The 20903-nt window shown below is 39.0% G+C and overlaps 2 long non-coding RNA genes and 1 pseudogene across 2 annotated transcripts in view; 1 reads left to right on the top strand and 2 right to left on the bottom strand.

Moving 5' to 3' along the window:
- LOC132010084 (uncharacterized) overlaps nt 1-1463 on the top strand; it is a 4718-nt gene extending 3255 nt beyond the window's left edge. The window contains exon 3 of the long non-coding RNA XR_009402145.1: nt 1424-1463. This is a non-coding gene — a long non-coding RNA (uncharacterized LOC132010084). The remainder of the gene's footprint in view (nt 1-1423) is intronic.
- Nucleotides 1464-4255: 2792 nt separating this feature from the next.
- The window catches only part of LOC132010083 (uncharacterized), a 17660-nt gene continuing 1012 nt past the window's right edge, over nt 4256-20903 (bottom strand). The window contains exons 2-3 of the long non-coding RNA XR_009402143.1: nt 11318-11440; nt 4256-4374 (exon numbers count right to left, since the gene is read on the bottom strand). This is a non-coding gene — a long non-coding RNA (uncharacterized LOC132010083). The remainder of the gene's footprint in view (nt 4375-11317; nt 11441-20903) is intronic.
- LOC132012710 (U6 spliceosomal RNA) lies at nt 19572-19671 on the bottom strand (annotated as a pseudogene).

Raw genomic sequence — 20903 nt, 5'->3', positions numbered from 1 at the left:
AAAAAAAAAAAAGAACCTCATTCCTTTTTATAGCTGAATAATATCCCGTTCTATGCATATGCCCCAATTTGCTTATCCTTTCATCCACTCCTGGCCATTCAGGTTTTTTCCACCTCTGGACTACTGAAAATAGTGATGCTAGGAAAATTTGTGTACAGTATTTGTATGAATACCTATTTGCAACATTTTGGGGCATCTAGAAGTGAAGTTACTGAATTATACAGTAGTTCTATGTCTGACTTCTTGAGGAATTCTATTTGGTTTTGATTTTGCTCAAGTAGCAAGTAGCACTTAACTTGAACCTCTGTTTATTTCTGTTAGATCACTGAATTAACAGTTAGTAGTCTAAGATTTTTAGGAAAATAATGATGCATGTTCCTCACCACAATTTGGCTTGTGGTGCATTTTCTCTTTCCTCATTTTGTCTAAAACTACCTCATAGAGTATTTAAACATCCTAAGAAACCCCCCTGTTCCCAAGTTTACACTAAAAGGCAGATCTTCAGGGGCACCTGGTTGGCCCAGATGGTAGAGCATGTGACTCTTGATTTCAGGCCACCAGTTCTAGTCCCACACTGGGGGTAGAGATTACGAAAAAAAAATAAAATAAAATAAAAAAATAAAAGCCAGATCTTCCAATACAGAATTAAGAAACTTGCTAATAATCAATAAGGGATTGACAAACCCTCGAGCTACAAATTCAAACATTGTGTTAATTATCAAATAAGTCCAGGGGGAAGAGGAGAAAAGCATATAGAATAAGAAAGTGTGTAAAATTTAATAAAATAATGTGAAATTTTATAAAATAAGATGTTAAAATTTAATTTAAGTCCACGTAGTACCAGCTGATCTTAAATCCACACCTTTGAAATCAAAACATAATTGGGTACAAGAGAGCCTTTCAGAGCATAATTTTTAAGGAGCACAACACCTTTTTGAAATGTTTTTAACACTTTTTAACTTTCTGAGAGCTACACATACATACACACACTGATATACACACATGCTGTGGCTGTTTGTTTTGGGTTCTTTTTAAGAAATAGTGGCAGTCATAAGAAAACTTAGTTTACTTTAGAGGTGTCACTATTTATTTATTTATTTATTTTTATAAAGATTTTATTTATTTGACAGAGAGAGAGATCACAAGTAGGCAGAGAGGCAGGCAGAGAGAGAGGGGGGAGCAGGCTCCCTCCTGAGCAGAGAGCCCGATGCGAGGCTCCATCCAGGACCCCGAGATCATGACCCGAGCCGAAGGCAGAGGCTTAACCCACTGAGCCACCCAGGCGCCCTTGAGGTGTCACTATTTAAAATTGTATTTCAATTTCCATTTTCCCTCATGATGTCTTTCTTTTTCTTTTCTTCTTTTTTTCCTTCTTCTTCTTCCTCTTCCTCTTCTTCCCCTTCTTCTCCTCCTCCCCTCCCAGTCCTTCTCCCTTTCCTCATCCTGCCCCTCCTCCCCATTCTTCCCCTCTTCCCTGTTCTCCTTCTCTCCCCCTTTCCCCTCCCCTTCCCCACCCCTTCCTCCTCCTCCACCTCCTCCTCTTCCTCCTCCTTCTCCTTCTTCCTTAGTTGTCTTGAATGACCAGAAAGAAGACAAATCAAGAGTTGTGAAGAGTGCTAGAGGGGAAACTCAGGGGATCTAACTACCTAATTGTGAATTTCCTGAATGTGCAACTTGACCACCAGCAACTGGGTGTGATTAGTACAGTGGGCCTCACCTCCAGCTGTTCTACAAAAACAAATCAGTGAAGGATTTCCAAGGCACATTTTCCTTTGGACCTGGTTGAAGTTTTAACAATGCCAACAGTGCAGTATTGCTCTTTTTTTTTTTTTTTTTCTTTTAAATAGGTAACAGACTGTCTGAAAAGAAGCAACAGTTTCCTACAACAAAAGAACTAGCTTGTGGCGCATATAATTTGCTTGTGGTGAATGTGTTTGGATCTGTGTTAAAAAAAAAAAAAAAAAAAAAAAACAAAACTGCAAATCTGTCTCCTATGTGGAACCAAATCTGGAAATATGTGCTCTAGAGGCAACTGTAAAATCACATTTCATTCTGGCATATGGGCCAATGATTGTGTTGTGTGAGTAATGCATATATGTAATCCATGTGGTAAGCTTTGTGACTGAGAAAAAGTCAGTGTTATTCACTGAGGCTTGGCAAGCAGGAACCATTGATTTAGAAAAATTTACATGGGCTGCAACAATGCGAAAAATGTACTGTCCGGTTTGTCAGCTTGTGAACATAGCAAAACCCTATCACTCCCGATTAGCATGAGACCGAGAGAAGAAATCTCTTTTTGCTGTTTTCTAGTGGACACATACAAAGGAGTGACTCCTCTTGTACAATAAGGGAATTTATAATTAATGCATACTATCTTTCAGAAAATCAAGCAGTCTAAATGGGTATCTGTGGAACCAGAAATCAAAAAAAAAAAAAAAATTAAGCAGTATGATACATTTAGGGGAAAATAAAAAATCCTTATAGAGTTTATTGTTGTTGTGTTCAGAACAATTCTTAACTGCTTTTAGCTATGGATTCTTGAGTCTCAAAATAATTATAAAATCTTTTTACTAAGTGCATAGTAGCATAAGTTCCAAAGGATGTACATCTTCATGGGAGGGAAAAACCATGAAACTAAGCAAACTTAAAGAACCCCATCAAACTTTGTAAATAGCAAGTTATCATTTAGACAGAAATTTTTTTTCTTAAGTCCAAAGACTTTTAAAAAAGTGGAATCTTCAGATCATAAAGGCCCTAGAAGTGATCCAGAGCAGGTAGTAGAAGAGAGCATGGGCAGTTGGTCAGGGAAACTAGGAGTAAGGGCGGATGGAACTCTTAGTGAAAGGTTGTCTGGGGCTTGGAATTGGGTGAGGAATTGTGTTTTGGTTTCTTTTTTAATCTTTTATTTTATTATTTTATTTTTTTAAAGATTTTAAAAAATTTATTTGACTGATAGAGATCACAAGTAGGCAGAGAGGCAGGTGGGGTGGAGGGGGGGGGGGGAGAAGGCTCCCCCGCTGAGCAGAGAGCCCAATGTGGGGCTGGATCCCAGGATCCTGGGATCATGACCTGAGCCGAAGGCAGAGGCTTAACCCACTGAGCCACCCAGGTGCCCCGGAATTACGGTTTATTATGTACTGAGTTTCTGTTTGGACTGATTTTAAAATTCTGGAAATAGATAATGGTGATAGTTACACAACAATGTGAATGTAGCTCATGCCATTGAAATATATACTTAAAAATGGCTAAAATGGGGCACCTGGGTGGCTCAATGGGTTAAAGCCCCTGCCTTCGGCTCAGGTCGTGGTCCCAGGGTCCTGGGATCGAGGCCCGCAATGGGCTCTCTGCTCGGCAGGGAGCCTGCTTCCCTTCCTCTCTCTCTGCCTGCCTCTGTGCCTACTTGTGATCTCTGTCTGTCAAATAAATAAATAAATAATCTTTTAAAAATGGCTAAAATGGTAAATTTTATGTTATGTATATTTTACCACACAATACCATAGTATTTAATGTTATTTATATTTCACATTTTAAAAAGATTTTAAAAAGAGGGACACCTGGGTAGTGCAGTTGTTTGAACGTCCAACTCTTAGTTTCAGCTCAGATCATGATCTCATGGTCTGGGATGGAGTCTCACGTAAGTCTCCATGCTCAGCATGGAGTCTGCTTGGGATTCTCTCTCCCTTTCCCTCTGCCCCTCCCACTCATACCCACAAGCCCGCATGTGCTCTCTCTCTCTCTCTTCCCCAAATGAATAAATCTTTTAAAAAGTAAAGTAAAATAAAAATGTAGAAAAAAAAAGAGCAAGACCCAATTATATGCCACCTACAATAAGCTAATTTTACATAAAGACAGAGGTAATTATAAATAAATGTAATGAAGCAATATACTACACAAACACTAATCAAAAGATAAGTTGAGGGACGCCTGGGTGGCTCAGTTGGTTAAGCAGCTGCCTTCGGCTCAGGTCATGATCCCAGCGTCCTGGGATCGAGTCCCACATCGGGCTCCTTGCTTGGCAGGGAGCCTGCTTCTCCCTCTGCCTCTGCCTGCCATTCTGTCTGCCTGTGCTTGCTCTCGCTTCTCTCTCTATGACAAATAAATAAAATAAAAAAATCTTTAAAAAAAAAAAAGATAAGTTGAAATTGTTCTATTTATATCAGACAAATTAGAATTCAGAACAAGAGATTAAAAAGAATACTTCAAAATTATAAGGACATCAATTTATCAGAAAGAAATAATAATCTTAAATATTCATGCCCTTAGAAACAAAGATTCAAAATGCATAAATCAGAGGCCCCTGGGTGACTCGGTCAGTAAAGCATCCGACTCTTCATCTCAGCTCAGGTCTTGATCTCAGGGTCATGAGTTCAAGCCCTAAAACAAACAAAAAAATAGCAAAAATTGATAAAATGGAAGAGAAAAAGATAAATCTACAGTTTTCACTGGGGAGGTCAACACTCCTCTTTCAGTAATTCATAGAACAAGCAGATAGCGCTAACACTTAAAGCTTGAGCACTAACATTGTTTAAACATTTCATCAAACTATAATAGAATACACATTCTTTTCAAGGGCCAATGGAATGATTACAAAGATAGGCTATATTCTAGATCTGAAAAGAAGTCTCATAAATTTCAAAGTATTGAGAATATGCAGTGCATGTTCTCAATTATAACAAAATTAGAAATCATTAAGAAAAAGATTTTTGGAAACTTCTCAAACATTTAGGAATTGAACAACACATTTCCAAATAACTCAAAGAAGAAATCACAGGGACGCCTGGGTGGCTCAGTTAGTTAGGCGGCTGCCTTCAGCTCAGGTCATGATCCCAGCGTCCTGGGATCGAGTCCCACATCGGGCTCCTTGCTCCGCAGGGAGCCTGCTTCTCCCTCTGACTCTGCCTTCCACTCTGTCTGCCTGTGCTCGCTCTCTCTCTGACAAATAAATAAATAAATAATCTTAAAAAAAAAAAAAAGAAATCACAAAGGAATTAGCATATATTTTGAACTGAATAAGAATGAAACACACCATATCAAAATTTATGGGAGGCAGCTGAAGCAGTGTGCAGAGGGAAATTTATAGCTTTAAATGCCTAATTAAATAGTCTAAGCTTCTACATTAAGAAACTAGGAAAAAAAGTAATTAAACTTGAACTAAGCAGAGTGAAAGTAATGATAAAATTGACAACAGACATCAGTGAACTAGGACAAAAGAAATCAATGACTCCAAAAACCATTTCTTTAAGTGTTCACTTCAGCAGCGCAGATACTAAAATTGGAACAACAACAACAACAAATTCCCTTAAAAGATTTAGCAGAATTGACAAATCTCTATCCTGAATGATCATGAAAGAGAGAACACGTAAGTTATCAATCCCTGGAATGAAAACAGGAATGTCATCATAGATACCTCACACAACAGAATAAAAAGGGAATATTATGAAAAACTTCATGCCAACAAATTTGACAGCTTAGGCAAAATGGGAAAATTCTTAGAAAAACACAAACCACAGAGGGCCTGAGTGACACAGTCAGTTAAGCAGCCAACTAGGTTTCAGTTCAGGTTGTGACCTCAGGGTCCTAGGATGGAGCCCTGCTTCGGACTCCATGCACAGCTTGGAATCCACTTGACATTCTCTCTACCTCTCCCTCTGCCTCCACCCCCACCTCCATCCTTTCATGAGCTCTCTCTCTAAAATAAATTAATAAATTTTTTTAAAAATATGAACTATGAAAACTCATTAAAAAAATAAATTCTCTGTATCTATTTAAAAAATTGAGTTTGTAGTTAAAAACTTTCTTACAGGCATTCCTGCACGGCTCAGTCAGTTAAGTATCTGCCTTTGGCTCAGGTCATGATCCCAGGGTCCTGGGATCAAGCCCCCCATGGAGCTCCACATCAGGCTCCCTGCTCAGTGGGGAGCCTGCTTCTCCCTCTGCCTGCTGCTCCCCTCTGCTTGTGTGCTCTCTCTCTCTCTAGCAAATAAATAAACAGAATCTTTAAAAAAAAAAAAAAAAAAAAGAAGAAGAAGAAGAAGAAGAAGAAAAAAACCTCACAAACTCCAGTTTCAAATGTTTTCAGTGGTGAGTTCTAAATCTTTTAAAAAGATAAACTATCAAATCAATTGTTTTTATGAAACCAGTATTGTGCTGAGGTTAAACCAAAAGCATTACAATATTTATGTTAATGGGCACAAAAACTTTTAACAAAATTTTAACTTATCAAATCTAGCAATATATAAAAATGATAATATGTCATATCCAAGTGAAGTTTATCTCAGGAATGCAAAGTTGTTTTATTTTTAAATTGAGATAGAATTTGTATACCATAAAATTCAATCATTTAAAGTGTATAGTGTGGGACACCTGAGTGGCTCAGTGGGTTAAACCTTCTGCCTTTAGCTTAGGTCATGATCCCAGGGTTCTAGGATCAAGCCCTGCATGGGACTCTCTGCTCAGCAGGGAGCCTGCTTCCCCTACGCCTGCCTGCCTCTCTGCCTACTTGTGATCTCTGTCAAATAAATAAATAAAATCTTTTTAAAAAAGTGTACAGTGCAGGGGCGCCTGGGTGGCTCAGTGGGTTAAGCCGCTGCCTTCGGCTCAGGTCATGATCTCAGGGTCCTGGGATCGAGTCCCACATCGGGCTCTCTGCTCGGCAGGGAGCCTGCTTCCTCCTCTCTCTCTCTGCCTGCCTCTCTGCCTACTTGTAATCTCTCTGTCAAACAAATAAATAAAATCTTTTAAAAAAAAAAGTGTACAGTGCAATGGTGTTTATTAATTTAGTATATTTACAAAATTGTGTAACCAATCTAATTCCAGGACATTTTTATCACCCTAAAAAAGAAACCCTTAGTAGTCCATTAGTAGTCATTCCCCAATCATCTCTTCCCTATCCCTGCAAGCCATTAATATGTTCTCTGTCTCTGTGTGTTTTCCTATTGGGGGCATGTCATATCAATGAGATCATACAATATGTGGCCTATGGTGACTGGCTTCTTTCAGTTAGCATGATGTTTTTGAGGCTCATTCAAAAAGCTCAGTTTGGGGGCACCTGGGCGGCTCAGTGGGTTAAGCCTCTGCCTTCAGCTCAGGTCATGATCTCAGGGTCCTGGGATCGAGCCCCACATCGGGCTCTCTGCTCAGTGGGAAGCCTGCTTCCCTCCCTCTCTCTGCCTCTCTGCCTACTTGTGATCTCTCTGTCAAATAAATAAATAAATAAAATCTTTAAAAAAAAAAAAAAGCTCAGTTTGTAGCATGTATCAGTTCATTTCTTTTTATACCTGAATATTATTCCATTGTATGGATATGTCACATTTTGCTTATCTCTTCATCAGTTGGTGGACAGTTAGGTTGCTTCCACTCTGGGGACTATAATGAATAATACTGCCATGAATATGCATGTACTAATTTTTATGTGGAAATATGGTTTTTATTTTCTTGAGTATATATCTAGAGTAAAATTGTTAGATCATATGGTAACACTATGTTTAACTTTTTGAGGAACTCCCAACCTATTTTCCAAAACCATTTTACATTTTTCTCAACAATGTATGAGTGTTTTACTTTCTCTACATCCTTACTGACACTTGTTCTTGTCTGTCTTTTTTTTTTTTTTTAAAGATTTTATTTATTTACTTGACAGACAGAGATTACAAGTAGGCAGAGAGGCAGGCAGAGAGAGAGGAGAAAGCAGGTTCCCTGCCAAGCAGAGAGCCTGATGCGGGACTCAATCCCAGGACCCTGAGATCATGACCTGAGCCGAAGGCAGAGGCTTAACCCACTGAGCCACCCAGGTGCCCAGAACAATTGTATTTCTAGTTGCAAAGATCTGAATCTTATACACCATATTCAAAATGTACCTCCTTCCACATGAAAAAAATGTTCAACATCCAAAACCATTAGGGGAGTGCAAATTACAACTGTGACAACCTACCATGACAGGCTTATGAGAAGGGCCCCAATTTAAAGACTGGCAATGCTAAATGTTGGCAGGGGTGTGGAGCAATAGGAAATCTCATACGTTGCTGGTAGGAATGTGAGATAGCACCCATTTTGGCAAAGAGATTGGCAGTTTCTTAAAAAGTGAAATGTGCACAGTCTATGTAACCTAACAATCTCATTTCTAAGTGTTTACCCAAGAGGAGTGAAGACAGATGTCCACAAAAGCATTTGTACATGAATGGTCATAGCAGCTTCAAGATAACAAAACTTTGGAAACAGGCCAAATGTCCACCAACAAATGAGTGGATAAACAAACTTGGTCTATCGATTCAGTAGACCACCACTGAGCAGTAACTACACATGAACAACTGATCCGTGCTACGACAGTGATGAATCTCCAAAACCACGTCCAGGGAAAGAAACCACACATAAAATGTAGGATGACATTTATAGGAAATTCTAGATGTAGCAACCAAAATCATGTTGGTGGCAGGCTAGGGCCGGGGGCGGCAGCAGGAGATGGACACAGAGGAAAAGGAAATTTTGTGGGGTGATAGGAACGTCCCGTTTTTGTGGGTTTTTTTGTGTTTTTTTTTAAAGATTTTATTTATTTATTTGACAGAGAGAAATCACAAGTAGGCAGAGAAGCAGGCAGAGAGTGAGAGGGAAGCAACTCCCCGCTGAGCAAAGAGCCCGATGATGTGGGGCTCTATCCCAGGACCCTGGAATCATGACCTGAGCCAAAGGCAGAGGCTTAACCCACTGAGCCACCCAGGCGCCCCATTCTGTATCTTGATTACAGTAGTTACCTGGGTGTTTTCATTTGTTAAAATCCCTAAGAATGAACTGCTTGGATGCATTTTTATTGAGAAAGTTGATTTTTAGAAAACTTGTGAAAAAGGCAACCGTTTTGGAGAATGCGTGAGTTGTTTCTCTCACCCACTTGGCTATCCTGTTCTTTCTCCCCCAAGTTTCCTCCCCCACACCCACCCCCAGTTTCTGCTTTAAGCCACAGCCTTCTTTCATGTGCCGGCTCTCCAAATATTTGGAGAGGTCTCTATCAATGGCTTCCTTCACCAGCCTCCCCCCACCAAAATCTTCTCTTCTGCGGGTTAAACATTTCCAGCTCTTCAGCCATTCACATGTGATGTCCTTTCTACTCTTGATAAAAGCAGAGCTGGAAAAGCTGGTTGGCTCATGCCGGGAGGCAAGACCTGGAGGGGTGGTGAATTTCCTGCACCTACGGTGGGTACTAAAAGGGCAAGCAGAACAAAACAAAAATGTGAGTGTTTATAGTGGAAAGGTGTATAAGGACCCAAATCATGGCAGGCACACAAGCCACGGACAAGATTTCGTTTGCTCTTAAGTAGGTTTTAGAAGAAAAGAGAGGGGATCTGCCCAGAGGATAGTCTCCCTGCATTGGGCCCAGAGAATTCCTTTCAGCTGGTTTCCTTGGTTGCACACATCAGGATACTAGTATCTAAGCAGCCTGTCATCCTTGCCACAATTTCTCTTTTCAAATTTCCTGCACTCTGTGAAGAACAGTATCTTTAAAACAGTATTTACATTTTGTTTTTTTTTTCTCCCGTGTTATTTTCTCCTGAACAGCTATCCTGGCTCAATTACATGTAGATTATTTAACTGCTCTCAGTTTTCCCACTTGCAAAATAAAGCATTGGGATCGTAATAGTTTCTAAATGTTGCAATGATGACTACATGCATTACTATATGTGAAATGCTTTGAATATTTCCCCGTATGTAGTAAGCACTCTTTAAGTATTTTCTGTTATTGTTTACCCAAGGATAAATGAGGAAAAAAAAAATTTTTTTTTTTTAAGAGAGAAAGAGAGAGAGCAGGGAAGGGGCAGAGGTAGAAGAAGAGAAAGGATCTTAAGCAGGGTCCATGCCAAGTGAGGAGCCTGACATGGGGCTCAGTCTGATGTCCCAAAGATCATGATCTAAGCCGAAATGAGGAGTCCAACATTCAACCAACTGAGCCATCTAGGCTCCCCAAAGAGGAAGATCTTAGAGGCTTCTTGACAGAATGAGTAAGTTATCTGTGAAGAGGGTGCAGGTAGAGCTGGGGGAGGGGAATAGACCGGCAGTGAAATTCTTCTTTGCAACCTTAGAAGGTAGGAGGTAGCTTGAATACCTTTCCAATTAAAGACCCTGTGACCATTTGCTACATATTTCATTTGTCAGAAGGAAAATATTGTTACATACATGTAACATACATTCCCTACCCTGCAGCAAGCACTCTGTAAGGGTTTTCCCTTGTGGTTACATAGGACCACAATCTGTGGCTTCCACTCTACCTTCCTGCATTATAACTATCTTCTGCTCACATTCCCTGCACACCACCTGCTGCCACTCCTTCACCTGGCCCACCGTCCTCTCTGATCTTTGCTCACTTAGACTTATTTCAGCCCCAGGAAGCCAAGAAGCCTTGTTTCATCTAAGTAAATAGACGATCTCTCCCAGTTTGGCCAGGTTTGTGTTAGCTATCAACAGACTTCGATCAGGGGAGTAGAAAAAAAAATATATGTATATACTTGGGGGGCACCTGGGTGGCTCAGTGGGTGGCTCAAAAGGCCTCTGCCTTCAGCTTGGGTCATGATTCCAGCGTCCTGGGATCGAACCCCGCATCGAGCTCTCTGCTCAGCAGGAAGCCTGCTACCTCCTCTCTCTCTGCCTGCCTCTCTGCCTACTTGTGATCTCTCTGTCAAATAAATAATAAATAATAAAAATCTTTAAAAAAAGAAAAAAGAATATACTTGGCTTACCAAAAATCTTAGGAAATGTAAGAATCCTGGAAAATACCAGAAAAGATTTGGCCGGTTTCATGAGGAAATCTCCCTTGCTTGTAATTTTTAAACTCCTAACTGTTATCTAAAAGGATTTCATATAACTGGAAAGCTCATTGTTTTGTGATTTGTATTATTTTTCTAGTTACCCTATTCATTGATCCGATTGGCCTTATTTCTTTAAAAATAAACTATTTCATTATTGATAAATTTGGGACTGTTTATGAAAACTGAAATTTGAAAATTTAGGCTTTTTCTTTTGAAGAGGAGGAAAAGGTTAAAAAACTCTGAAGCATATTTGCCAAGAATTTTGTCTGAATTTTTTTTATAGCAATTTAAGAGGAAAAAGTAGATCTTATGTTTCTGATTCATTTATGCTTAGATCATCAAATTGTTTTTTAAAAAGCTCTATGATATTCCACTAGATTTTAAATCCTTTAAAACTTTTAATGTCTTTTTTTATGCCTCATTAAAGACATTTTGCTCTCCTTGTGGGTTTTATCAGTCAAGTGTGTGCCTAGTATTTAACCCATCCTTATCAAACTGAGCAATTGCTTGAACAGGCTTACTCTTACCTCAGTGTCCTTGCATGGTGCTTTTCTCCGCCTAGAACATTCCTTTCTAGATACCTTCATGGCTAACTTCTTTGTTTCCTTTGTTTCCAAGTCACATTTTCAATAAGGTCTACCTTGACCACCCTATTTCAAATTACAAAAATAAAATGTAGTCTGTAAGGAAGCATACAAGTGATTGTGTATATCAGGACAAAAACAACATATCCAAGTAAAACTCAGAATCAAAAAATTGTTAGAGAGACTTTACAGTTCTTCTAGTCCAAATTTCTTACTTTACAGATGAAGGCTCGAGAGGTTAAGTGGCTTCCCTCAGATCAGATAACCAATTAAATTCAGAAATAAGTATGTCTAACAGGTGTCTTATACTCAACATGCCCCAAACTGAACTCTTGTTTTACCCCCAATCCCATTCCTCCCACAGACCTCCCTGTCTTTGTCCATGGCATCATTCTGTCAACTGCTCACACCATAAACCTTGCACTCCTCCTTATCTTTCTTTCTTTTACACCCCCACATCTACTCTGTCAACAAATCTTGTTTGCTCCATCTTCGGGACAGATACGAAATCCTACCACCTTTCCATCTACCACACTCATGCGCGTCCCTCCTAGATTATGGCAGTAGTCTCCTAACTGGTTTCCCTGCTCCTGCTCTTGCTCCCAATCATCTACTCTCAATCAGTAGCCAACGAGATCCCTTTAAACCTAATCAGTTCTTGTCACTCTTTTTTTTTTTTTAAAGCAAACTTTGTACCTAACATGGGGCTTGAACTCAAAACCCTGAGATTGAGAGTCCCATGCTCTAGTGACTGAGTCAACCAGCTGCCTCTGTTCTTGCCATTCTTGTGCTCCATTCCAAGCTTTGTGTTAACTCCCCACTTCATTCAGGTAGTGTTTACAGAACCCTCCCCCCATTTGGCCTCCATTTGCCCCATACTTGACTTCTACTACTCTATCCCTTGCTTGCTGCCCTCTGAATATAGTGACCTCTTTTGCTATTTCTTAGACAAGCCAGGAACATCCCCACCTTATGGTCTTTCACTGGCTCTCTCTTTGCCTGAAACGATCTTCCTCTAGATATCCCTACAGTGAATTCCTTCTCTTTTATTCGAAAGGCATCTTCTCAATGACTCTACACCAATCTTCTTATTGAAAATTGTAAACTCCCATTTATATCCCAGTGGCACCTGATCTCTCTAACCACATTCTTCTTTACTTTTTCTTTCAGAACATACCAACTTCTAATATAGATATCATTTACTTATTATGTTTATCGTTTATTGTCTATCTTCTCCTTGTTATAATGCAAGATCCACAAGTACAAGAATGTTTGTCTGTTTTATTGTTGCATCCTCAGTGCCTGAAAGAGGCACAAAGTAGGCGTTCAATAAATATTTGTTGGAAGAAAGAAAGTGAGGACAGGTCTCATCTCCCCTATACATAGAGCCATTGCAGTACTCTATGTTGCCAATACCAAGTGGACAAAACTAACTTCACTGCAGAAAATCTTAAATTAAGAACCAGGGAAACCTTAAATTACCAGGAATTAGGCAGTATTGTTCTTCCTATCCCCTTCCTGTGCCCTCCAGGCAAAACTACAACTCTTATCTTTTATTTCACTCAGAATTTTTCTGATGGAGCTATTCTTTTACCTGACACCAGTCATATGAATGTTCTCACTTCAGTTTTGGTTTCCAGTACAGTATACTTCCTTAGATTACTTGCATTTTAAGAGAAAATAGCAGAGGGGCACCTGGGTGGCTCAGTTGGTTAAGCATCTATGTTGGGCTCAGGTCATGATCTCAGGGTCCTGGGATTGAGTCCCACATCAGGCTCCTTGCTCTGCAGGGAGCCTACTTCTCCCTCTCTTTGTGCGCGCTCTCTCTCTCTCTCAAATAAATAAATAAAATATTTTTTTAAAAAGGGAGAGAAAATAGCAGAAATAGGTAAATACTTAGCCTGAAGCAGTGAGTTTTTATTTGTAAAATTTTAGGCAGTATGGTTTATGATGGTGGGAGAAATTGCAATTGCCCAGCATAAATATCTATTTACTCTTTGTGAAATTAGTCCACTGGTATGGCTTTTCCAAAATACTTTAAAATTGATGTAAACTATTAATTACAGAAAAAATGCAAAGTAGAAGTGACTGATAAGCTCAGATATGGCAAGGTCAGTGGTGGGGATTAGTAGGATATACTCATTAAGAAGTTCATGAAATTTAAAAAACAGTGTTCTATTTATTTATTTTAGTGTATTTACTTTTTTTTTAAAGAGAGTGTGCATAAGGTGGGGGGAGGGGCAGAGGGAGAGGAGAATCTTAAGCAGACTCCATGGCCAGGGAGGAGCCCAACATGAGGCTCAGTCTCATGACCCTGAGATCATGACCTGAGCTGAAATCAAGATTGGATGCTTAACTGACTGAGCAAGCCAGGTGCCCCATACTTTATTTATTTATTTATTAAGTAATCTCTACACCCAACGTGGCGCTCAAATTCACAACGTCAAGATCAAGAGTCATGCACTCTTCCAACTGAGCCAGCCGGGTACCTCATAAAATGTGGCTTAGAAGAAACTTATAATATGACAAAAGGTAAAATTATATAACAGAAATGTAGATGTGAATATTGAGTGGAGGGAGAAAAAGTTAAGCTAAAGTATGAATGTATAAGAGATGAAAGTTAAGACCTCTCTGATAAACAACCAAGAATTAAATCAACTTTTCAGATGTTTTAGGCAAAACAACCTCTCTTGCATTTTTTAAAAAAGATTTTATTTATTTATTTGACAGAGAGAGAGAGATCACAAGTAGTCAGAGAGGCAGGCAGAGAGAGAGGGGAAGCAGACTCCCTGCTGAACCAAGAGTCCCATGCCGGGCTCAATCCCAGGACCTTGGGATCATGACCTGAGCCAAAGGCAAAGGCTTAACCCTCTGAGCCACCCAGGCATCCCCTCTCTTGCATCTTTAACCAACGTATGCATTGTGAAACATCAAGGGAGACAAGGTCAAGTTAGAACTACAGACAATGTATTAGAAAATAGATTTGGCTTTGAGTGTGACATCAGGAAAGAAACAGAATTGATTGATTGAAGTGTAAGAGTGAGACAGCTTTGAAAGGAGTTAAGAAATTAGATTGTTTATTTCTAAGAATAGATGTAATGTCCCACTTGTGTAATATATTGATTATATGTTATATATTTTTGCAACACACAATATACCTCTATATTGTTTGAACATATTCCTTTGAGGATGTATAATCACATAGGAAAAAGCACAACAATTTTAAAGGATAATGCTTAATAAAAGTTTAAGGAAAAATATAAAGTAAGTCTTGATACTACTTCAAACATGAACAGTAGAGCACCTGGCTGGCTCAGTCAGATAAGCTTGGAACTCTTCATCTTGGGTCATAAGTTCAAGCCCCATGTTGGCTATAGTGATGACTTAAATAAACAAACAAAAAAAGTCATGAATAGTATTTCCCTTAGTAGTTCTGTAAATTTTAGTACCAAATTTCAATTTTATCTTTAAATCAAATACAATGTGCACAATATCAAATGGATAAGTGCTAAGAATTCTTTGAATAGTCCACAAATTCAACCTATTTTCATTTCTTTAAAGACCTGGAACCAAGATGTTAAAAAGGTGTTAGTGTTTTTGTTCATGACTTTTAGCAAATAAAAGAAATTAAACTAAGAGCGCTACACAAGGGTTCCTGCTGTTAATAATGGCATACAAATATTTCACTTCCATTCATCACTATTTAGGGACCATCTATAACAGTGTCTGTGCCAGGCACTGGGGGATGCTGGGCTGCTCTCTGCCCTTGAACATCTGAGTGTTGCGAGAGAAGGCAATGAGTGCCAGGCAAGAAAAATTGATCATGAGGGCAGGGCACTATCTGTCTTGTTCACCGCTGTTATCCAGAGCGCAGTGCCCAGTGCGTGATAAGCAGAACCCCATTACATGTTTATTGAATGATTAAATGATGCGAAGATGGGGAGAAAACAAGGAGAACCTGTAGCATCAGGTAGTGCAGTCAAGGCCCGAGGGCTTTGAGAGGGGTGTTGTGGATGGATGCAGTAAAGGCAGAGGCTGCCTGTTCCATAACACAGGCATCTTCGTGAGTATGCAAGGCATTTATGTGTTCGATGTAAATATATAAAAGATCCCACAACCTCTGTAACCCGTTTTTCGGTTCCTTAATTTTTACTCTACCCAGATCCTTAACAGATGAAAACATGCTCAGACTACCATCAGATGGTACAAGGCTGAGGACAAGCCTGAGCTAGTGGCGGGAGGCACACCAGGAGCTGGCGAGGAGAGGATTGCCTTAGAAAGGTCCCCCATTCTGGCTCCCTTTTTTGTTCTTTGGCTCACGAGATCGCAGCACTCCTGTAAACACAATACACACGCAGGCTCGTCTTTCCCCGTGGCTTCCCTTACTTGCATGGAAGGCTGCTGCCCTGGGAGAACGCTTTGCAGAGGGTGAGCCTCCACTCGCGCTAGCGGTTGGCTAAGGCTCGGGCGCTGGAACCCCTCCCAGCCTCTGGAAAGCCTTGGTTAGGAGTCCATTTTCATGGAGTGTGGAGAGGAGAGTCTGACTGCCGCCCATCAAGGATGAGCGATAATTGTCATCCCAGAAACTGGGGCTCTGAAGCACGTTTTTGGTCTTAGAGCAAAATCTATTCGCTTTAGAAAGAAAAAAAAAATCAGGAAAAAAAGTTTAGCTTGGCTCTTCACATGGAAAATGTTCCTGTATTATAACAATAAAAAATATATTCCATGCCGTTTTCAACATTCTATCGTGTTCACTTCTCTCTTCCTTTGCTAATCTATTACTGGAACGCCCTCCCTAACCTCTCTGCTTCCCTAATGTTCTTTGCTACGAAATATTCATTCCTCCACTTCTGGGAAATTGACCAGATATCTTTTGAGAAGTCTCCTCCCTATTTTTGTCACTGGTTTTAGTGGGATTCAGAGCTCTGTTCAGAGCTCTAGAGGTAGGCCCAAATTGTTACTGGGTTTTTTTGTTTTTGTTTTGTTTTTTTTTTTAAATCTTATTTATTTATTTGTCAGAGAGAGAGAGAGCAGCAGGTAGAGGGAGAAGCAGGCTTCCCACTGAGCAGGGAGCCCCTTGCAGGGTTCTATCCGAAGACCGAGGGTTCATGACCTGAGCTGAAGGCAGAGGCTTAACTGTCTGAGCCACCCAGGCACCCTGGCCCAGATTGGTTTAAAAGCAATCACTATATTTTTTTGCTCAAATCACTGTGATTGAAGGATTGACACATAACCTAGTTAGAGCCAGTGAGGTGCTAGATTTCATTTATTAGGGATTCTGGGAAAGAGGCACTTCCTTGCTTTCTCTCCAGACTTACTGGAAAAGACTCTATCTTCTGGAGGATGTGATGATATAAAGTTATGAAGTCTAGAACTACAGCATGCATTTTGCCGCCAGGAGGGACACCAGCTGAAGAGCAAAGTTAATATTATCTCTCATTTCCTTTACCGCAGACTTGGGTTCTTTAGTACTAAATCCTAACACTAGATAAAGGTCATAGTTATTTATCAATATTATGATAGGAAAATACCAAATATAGTCATTAGAGCTCATGGCTAGATTTAAAGATTTTATTAGATTTAAATCCTAGAAATGCCACCATCTAGGTGCACGATGTAAGGAAAATTCCTTAAGTTTTCCATGGCTCTGATCTCTCATCTATGAAATGGTAATAATAAAAGTATTAATTAGTTGTAGAGATTTTCACTTCTGGGAAAGCAGTGGACAAAGCTAATGCTGAAAATATAGCATAAAGAGTGAGAAATGCTGGATAAAATACAATAACAGCAGTAAAGTCTAATGCATATTTGAGTTTGGGGGAAAAAAAAGAAGTTCTTCTGTGTCATAAAAAGTATCTTATTCTTCTAGAGCTTTATTGAGATAGTATCTTATTTTCTTAAGGAGCCTTAACATATCATAGAATATACAAGTCAGTGTACAATTCAGTGTTTTTTAATCTATTCACAGCGTTGGGCATCCATCAATATAATTAATTTTAGAGCATTCTCATTACCCCCCCCCCAAAAACTTACTTCCTTAGCCATTACCCCTCAGACTCTTTGAACCCTGCCAGCCTTAGACAACCACTAATCTACTTTCCTTCTTTTTTTTAAAGATTTTATTTATTTATTTGACAGAGATCACAAGTAGGCATAGAGGCAGTCAGAGAGAGAGGAAGGGAAGCCGGCTCCCTGCTGAGCAGAGAGCCCGATGCGGGGCTCCATCTCTAATCTACTTTCTGTTTCTATATTTCCCTATTCTGGACATTTTGTATAAGTGGAGTACAACATATGGCTTATATAATGGGCTTCTTTCATTTTGCATAATGCTTTTAAGGCTTATTGATATAATAGCTCTATATTTATAGTTTCTTTTTTATTGCTAAGTAATATTCTATTGTTGGATATACCATATTTATCACTTCATCATTGACTGACCTCTGAATACTTTCCACATTTTTTTTTAAGATTTTATATATTTATTTGACAGAGATCACAAGTGGGCAGAGAGGCAGGCAGAGAGAGAGGAAGGGAAGCAGGTTCCCCGCTGAGCAGAGAGCCCGATGTGGGGCTGGATCACAGGACCCTGGGATCATGACCTGAGCCGAAGGCAGAGGCTTTAACCCAGGCGCCCCTACTTTCCACATTTTTGTTATTATGAAGAATGCTACTATGAACATTTGTGTACAACTTTTTATATGGACATATGTTTTCATTTCTCTTGAATATATAACTAAGAGAGGAATTGCTGGGTCATGTGGTAATTCTATGTTTAATCCTTTGAGAAAATATAATCGTAAAATTGAAAGCTCAGTATGCAAGTTAAAGAGAAAAGTAGACAGATGAAGGGGGAATTAGTGAACTAGAAGATAGATTTAAGGAGATTTATGGGAGACAACAAAAAGAGACAAAGAAAGAAATAAATGAGAGATTAAGATCCTATATTTACATAATAAAAATTCCAAAGGGGGAAAAATTCCAAAGAAAATAGAGCTAATGGAGGAGATACAATATTTGTAGTGATAATGACTGAGAATTTTCCAGAATGGATGAGGGACTCAGATCTTCAGATTGGATGAGTACACTAAGTCCTGTGTAGAATATGTAAAAACAAATTTCTGCTGAGGTTTTTTTTTTTTCCTTAAAATTTTATTTTTAAGTAATCTCTATACCTAACACGGCACTTGAACTCACAACCCAGAGATCAGGAGTTGAATGCTGTACCAACTAAGCCAACCAGGCAACCCCACCTGGGATCTTAATGAACTCAGAGAACTCACAAAAAAGAATTTTAGCTTGGCTTTGTGGTAGAGATAATAGAATTTCCAATCTGATGATTCAACAAATATTTATTGAGCATCTGTTATTTGCAAAGCAGTGCTAGACATATTGGAATAAACTAAGACTGATACGATATCAATTATACTCTCAGTCTAGTTGCTCTTAATGTACATGTGATGATTACTTTTATTTTCCAACTTAGCTATGCCTCAGTACCCAACCATTTGGTCAAACACCAGTCTAGATGTCATTGTGAAGGTATTTCTCAGATGACTGAATATTTAAATCAGCAGACTTTGAGTAAAAGAGATTATTCTTCATAATGTGGATGGGCCTCATCCAATCAGTTGCAGGCTTTAAAGGAAAAATGGCTGACACATCCAAAGGAAGAGTCTGCCGTCACAGTGCTCTCAGACTTGACCTGCAACATCAGCTCTTTCCTGGGTCTCCTGCCAGCTGCTCTCATAGTCACATGAGCCAATTTCTTAAAATAGATCTCTTTTTTTTTCTCTCTCAATCTTTTTATCTACCTACCTACCTACCGACCTATCTATCCTACTGGATCAGTTTCTCTGGAAAACCCCAGTTAATCAAATACAGTACTTGATCAAGCTGTGCATTTATTTCTCAATGTGTGATGATGTAACTTAAATTACAAATTCTTTAAGGAGAGGGATATTTAAACTTACTCAGTCTTCCTTGAAATAACTATCATACCACTGGACAGAAAATGTTGTTTGTTAATCTATGAAAATTAAGTGAAAGAATATTGCTGTATCCTAATAAGCATAAACAATGTATTTGTTGATCCATCACTATAAACTATGGAATTAAAAAATAATTATAGATAGTTTCACTTGTATTAATATTATTTTGGTTCAGAAATTTTTAAAACTTCTACTTATTTATTTATTTATTTATTTGGGAATGCTTCATGGATTTGTCTGTCATCCTTATGCAGGGGCTGTGCTAATCTCTGTATTGTTCCAATTTTAGTACCTGTGTTGCTGAAGTGAGTGTCTGGCTTGGGAATTTTAAACTGAGTTTAGAAAAAGCTATTTCATTCTAAACCCAATATTTTTTTTTCCTTCAGTGTAGTTTGAATTGGTTTCCTGTCACTTGAAGCCAAAGAGTTCTAAATAATATACCTACCTCCCTTAAGGATAGAACAGTATATAATAAAACAGACATAAGATAGGTTCATTAAAATAAGGATTAAATGAATATGAGGTATGTAATAAAATGAGAGGAAGAATGGTCTTACCAGAAATTCCAGGCTAAGGATAATTGCCGTAATTGAGAACAAAATTTATCTTGACTTTTTTAGCAACGAAGGAAAAAAGGAACCTCCATAAATTACCTTATTCTCATTGTCAAATAAAGGAAGCCTGTTTCTTCATCAAGATAATGGAATATTATTCAACCATCAGAAAGAAGGAAATCTCACTGTTTGCGACATGGTTGGACCTTGAGGGCATTCTGTGAAGTGAAATAAGTCAGACAGAGAAAGACAAATACTGTGTGGTATCACCTGTATGTAGAATCTACGAAAGCCAGATGCATGGAAACAAAGTGTGATTTATAGACTTTGAGGTATTGGGAGCCAAGGAACCTCTCTTTGGTGACCAGTAAAACAGAGTTTGTCCAGGGAGAGGAAGTGGGTGTGTGGTGCTGGCCTTATGGGGTAACTAGGGTGCACTGTCCAAATTCTGGCAAGAACAGGAAGCTCAGCACAGAGGCAGGTATGATATTAGCTACCCTGGCTGGGTGAACAAGTTACTGAACCAGCTGAAGAACATGCTCATTAATTCCCAGGAAACATCCAGAAAGAACCAGGAAAAACACAAAGGGAGTGAGAAACTCTACAATAATGGTGGTTGCCCGAATCAGAGAAGGGGTGTTTATTAATGTTAATGTGACCAAAATGTAACCCCCACACTAGTGAGGTCTGAGACACAGAGAACGTAATATATGAAAGGGTATGTTTCGAAGAACTAAAAGAAATATTGTGGTAACTACATAAAAGGCTAGAAGTGATTTCAAATATAATATCCTGACCTTCAAAAACAGAATGGGCTCTTGCCTTTGTAACAAGTTTACTCTTGTTTTCAACTCATTGCTTCCTGGTCAAATTTCAGAATCTTTCCTTGAACAGAATGGTTTGTATCTAAGCATGTAGCTATGCTAAAGATATATATATATATATATATATATATATATATATATATATATATATATATATATATAT

This window comes from Mustela nigripes, chromosome 2 (assembly GCF_022355385.1).
Source record: "Mustela nigripes isolate SB6536 chromosome 2, MUSNIG.SB6536, whole genome shotgun sequence".
NCBI classification, from domain to species: domain Eukaryota; kingdom Metazoa; phylum Chordata; class Mammalia; order Carnivora; family Mustelidae; genus Mustela; species Mustela nigripes.
The sequence above is the reverse complement of the archived record's forward strand: the minus strand, read 5'-3'. Positions and strand labels throughout refer to the sequence as shown.